Genomic DNA, 4886 nt, shown 5'->3' with positions numbered 1-4886 from the left:
TTCCATCCTCAGAACGGACGGCCAGTCCGAGAGGACTATTCAGATATTGGAGGATATGCTCCGAGCCTGTGTCATCGATTTTGGAGGCTCGTGGACCAGTTTTTGCCCTTAGCAGAGTTCGCCTACAACAACAGCTACCAGTACAGCATTCAGATGGCTCCATATGAGGCGTTGTATGGTAGGCGATGTCGGTCTCCAGTCGGATGGTTTGAGCCGGGAGAGGCTCGGTTATTGGGTACAGATTTAGTTCAGGAGGCCATGGATAAGGTCAAGATCATTCAGGACAGGCTTCGTTCGGCTCAGTCGCGGCAAAAGGGTTATGCGGATCGTAAGGTTCGAGATATAGCTTTCATGGTTGGTGAGCGGGTCTTGCTCCGAGTGTCGCCTATGAAGGGCGTGATGAGATTCGGGAAGAAGGGTAAGCTTAGCCCTAGGTTCATTGGCCCATTTGAGATTCTCGATCGTGTGGGAGAGGTGGCTTACAGACTTGCCTTGCCGCCCAGCTTGTCAGCCGTGCATCCAGTGTTTCATGTGTCCATGCTTCGGAGGTATCACGGCGATCCAGCCCACGTGTTAGGTTTCAGCACTGTCCAGTTGGACAAGGATCTGTCTTACGAGGAGGAGCCGGTAGCTATTCTAGACCGGCAGGTTCGACAGTTGAGGTCGAAGAGTTTTCCTTCAGTGCGTGTCCAGTGGAGAGGTCAGCCTCCTGAGGCATCGACCTGGGTGTCCGAGTCTGATATGCGGAGCCGTTATCCTCATCTATTTCCCGACTCAGGTACTTCTTTCTTTTGTCCGTTCGAGGACGAACGGTTGTTTTAGAGGTGGAGAATGTGACGACCCAAAGGGTCATTACCTGTTTTCTCTTTCATCCCGTGCTTCCGAGGCCTTGAAAACCTTATATTTACTTGCCTCGATTTGCGTGCGCAGTCCGGGCGCGTAGCCGGAAAGATTATATGTTAAATTCTGTGAAAAATTTCAAAATGTAGTTTTAAAATGACTAAAGTTGACTTCGGTCAACATTTTTGGTAAACGGATCCGGACCCGTGATTTGACGGTCCCGGAGGGTCCGTAGAAAAATATGGGACTCGGGCATGTGCCCGGAGTCGAAATCCGAGGTCTAGAGCCCGAGAAAAGAATTTTTCTGTGAAATTATTAAGGAAAATGGAAATGAAAATTGATTAAAAGACTGTGGTATCGGGCTCGTATTTTGGTTCCGACGCCCGGTACAAGTCTTATATATGGTTTAAGCGCTTTCTGTGAAATTTGGTCGAAATCGGACGTCATTTGACGTGTTTCGGACCTAAATATCTAAAATTTGAAGTTTATGAAGTTTGATGAAAAAGTGATGATTTTGAGGTTTGATTCCTCGTTTATGATGTTATTTTGGCGATTTGATCGCACGGTTAAGTTCGTAGGATGTTGTTGAGTTAGTGTGTGTGATTGGTTAGGAGCCCCGTGGGCTCGGGAGTGTTTTCGGAGGTGTTCGGGGTATTTTTAAACTTAGAATGATAGGAGATTTTTCTGCAATTTTGCTTAGATAATTGCTTTTTCGCGTTCGCAGCACTCAGCTCGCGTTCGCGTACCAGTGGGCTTTCCCTTCTTCGCGTTCCCGGACAAGTCCCCGCGTTCTCGTACAAGCAAATCCCGGACCCAGCCCCATCCTTCTATGCGTTCGCGACTAGCATCTCGCGTTCGCGATGCTTTAACTCATCTACCCTTCGCGAACGCGGACCCTTTCCCGCGAACGCGAAGGGCATTTTTGCCCAGTGATTTTTAAAGCTCAAAAACAGACCAGTGAAGGGATTATTCCCAAATTTCACACGAGCTCTTCTTCTCCACAGCCCCTAGGTGACTTTTAGAGCGATTCTTCACCAAAGCTTCTTGGGTAAGTATTTTCTAACTCGTTTTCTTCATTTTCTATCATCATTTATCAAATTCCTAGACCTAAATCATGTAACTTAAGGTATAAATTGGGGGAAAAGGGTAGAATTAGGGCTTTTCAATTTTCTTTGATTTAGACCTCGTTTTGGGGTCGAATTTGAAAATAAAATATATATTCGGGCTCGTGGGGGAATGGGTGACATGGAATTGGTTCGAACCTCGGGTTTTGACCAAGCGGGCCCAGGGTCGATTTTTGGAATTTTGGGTAGAATGCTTAGAAATTCATATTTAGGCATTGGGTTTAGTTTGATTAGCTATTATTAATATTGTAAAGTGATTATTTCATAGATTTGACTGAGTTGGAGCCGAATTCGAGGGGTAAAGCTATACTAGAGGCTTGAGTTGATTTTGGAGCATTTGAGGTAAGTGTTTGATCTAACTTTGGCTTGAGGGAATAGGATTAGAGTGTTGTTTGCTAAATGCTAAATATTGAGTACGGTGTATAGGCATGGTGACGAGTATCTATACACCGGTGGCTAGCATGACCGTCTGTCCTTGTATGTACTTATCCTGATATTGTTATGACTCTTCCATGTTAATGATGAATTCTATGCAATGTGAAGAGTATGAGGACTAATTATGAATTGTAAATTCTTTGGAGCGTTGGCTCGAATGATAAAAAGACTATTGAGTAAGAAATGAAAGAAATAGAAAGAGATATGATTAATTCCTTGCCGGGATGGTTTGAGTATATTGATTATCTCCCTCGTCGGGATGGGAAAGTATTGTTGTTGCTCCCTTGCCGGGATTTAGCTGTTAATAGTGTAATTCCCCTGCCGGGACATTTCTTATTATTTGTTTATCCCCTCGCCCCGTTTTGTTTTGATTACTGTTTGGGTGAGGAAGAGTGATAATGCACGAAAGGTCATTCCGTGCCATGTTTTTATTATATTTGCTCGAAGGGTCATTCCGTGCCATGTTTTGATTATATTTGCACGAAGGGTCATTCCGTGCCATGTTTTGATTATATTTACGCGAAGGGTCATTGCGTGCGATGATTGGAGAGTATGGGAGGGAAAGCACGAAGGTTGATGCCGTGCACTTTACTTGATAACTTTTGGTGAGGATGAGAGTAAAAGCACGAAGGTTGATGCCGTGCAACTGTTGACTTTCCTGCTCTCATTAATAATTGTTATTGCCCTGTTGCTTACTTAAATTGTTGACTTTATATCCGGACTGTATTTACCCCCATAGTATGCTCCCTTCCCTCTTAACTGTTTAATTTCTTTGTTCTTTCCTTTTATTGCATATATATATATATATATATATATATATTGAACTGCACAGGTTGGTTTGGTAGTCCTGTCTAGCCTCGTCACTACTTCGCCGGGGTTAGGCCAGGCACTTACCATCACATGGGGTTGGTTGTGCTGATGCTACACTTCTGTGCTCTTTTGCACAGATTCGGTACCGGAGCAACTTTTGGACCACAGCAGTAGGATATTGATCGGGAGCTGACTTCAGTCCAGGGACTTACGAGGTAGCCTAGCTGGCGTTTGCAGGCCGGAGTCCCTTCTTATGTTTTCAGTTTGTTTTCATTGTACCGAGACAGACACTTATGTATTTCTATTCAGACTTGTTTGTAGCACTCTTAGTAGTTCGTGAGATAGCGACACCAGTCTTAGGTAGAGAAATGTTAAACTTCCGCATTTTGGGTTTTTCAGTTATCTGTGTTTTAAAGACTTCCGCTTTAATTTAAATGACTCATTATATTTTGTATTGTTCTCGTTGAGGTGAAATCAGGAAATGTTTAAAAGGGTTGGCTTGCCTAGCTCCGATAGTAGGCGCCATCACGACTCCCGATGGTGGGAAATCCGGGTCGTGACATTCTTTCTTTAATTTTCCTGAACTTTTTCTAGAATTCTAATTTTTCTTCCCTTATCATTTTCAGGCCAACCTTATTGGTACAGAGCTGATGAGCAGAGTTTCTCTATTAGAGAAGGTGGCACGTGACTCTGAAAAGGTGGTTCTTGATTCAGAGAGGGAAGCTCGTGACTTTCAGTCTGAAGCAGCTAATTGGAAGGAACAATTTGATAATGCTCAAATTACTATAGAAGATTTGCAAGAGAACAAGAATAACCTAGAACAGTAGATAAGAGCATTAACTTCAGAGCTTGCGGTTGCCAAGGCTTCTTCAAGTCAGGCAGAGAAAGAAAGAGAGTGTCTCGAGTCTTCTTTCTCAGAACAATTATCTAAGGCAAGTGAAGAGATTAGAGAGTTGAAAGCTCTTTTAAGTCAAAAAGAAGTTTATGCTGGAGATTTGATACAGAATTTGACTCAGACACAAAAAGATCTGCGAACTTCTGAATACAAGGTGCAGGCCTTGGAAAAATCTCATGCTTCTCTCCAAGCCTCTTACAACTCAGCCTTGGATGAAAATGAAGGTCTCAATAATGAAATTGCTGCTTGGGAAAGAGATTATGAGCTTCTTGAAGATAAGGTTGCAGTTGATGTAAGCTGGGCTTTTCTGAACTCTCGTCGTGATGCCTTAGTTGAAGCTAGCCAAGAAAACTTTATTCTGGAATCAGAGTTAGCTAGGTGATGGAGACTATTGAAAAAGCTCAACAACCACTGGACTTCCCTTCACCCGCGATTGAAGTTTTCGAAGCTGAAGTTCCCGGAGTTAATGTTCCCGTGGGTGAAGTTCCGGTGAGTGAGGCTCTCTTGGTTGAAACTTCTGCAGTTGAAGTCCCCATGAATACTAAAATTGCCTCGGGTGATTCACCCTCTTCAAGCTCAACCGTGCCTCTTGTTGCAAGTCAAGTTGAAACTTCGTCTATTGATACTCCAATTGCTGCGGTTAAAAATCAACCCGCTTCTGTTGGCGATGCTGTTCCAGTTGAGCCCGCTGATGATCCTTCTTCGGTCCTTTCCTCTTAGTGAAAAAATTTACATCTGTTTTAAATTCCCTTTTTACAGGTACCTGTTTGGAAAACTATGTT

Source organism: Nicotiana attenuata, unplaced genomic scaffold, assembly GCF_001879085.1.
Source record: "Nicotiana attenuata strain UT unplaced genomic scaffold, NIATTr2, whole genome shotgun sequence".
Taxonomy (NCBI): Eukaryota; Viridiplantae; Streptophyta; class Magnoliopsida; order Solanales; family Solanaceae; genus Nicotiana; species Nicotiana attenuata.
The sequence above is the reverse complement of the archived record's forward strand: the minus strand, read 5'-3'. Positions refer to the sequence as shown.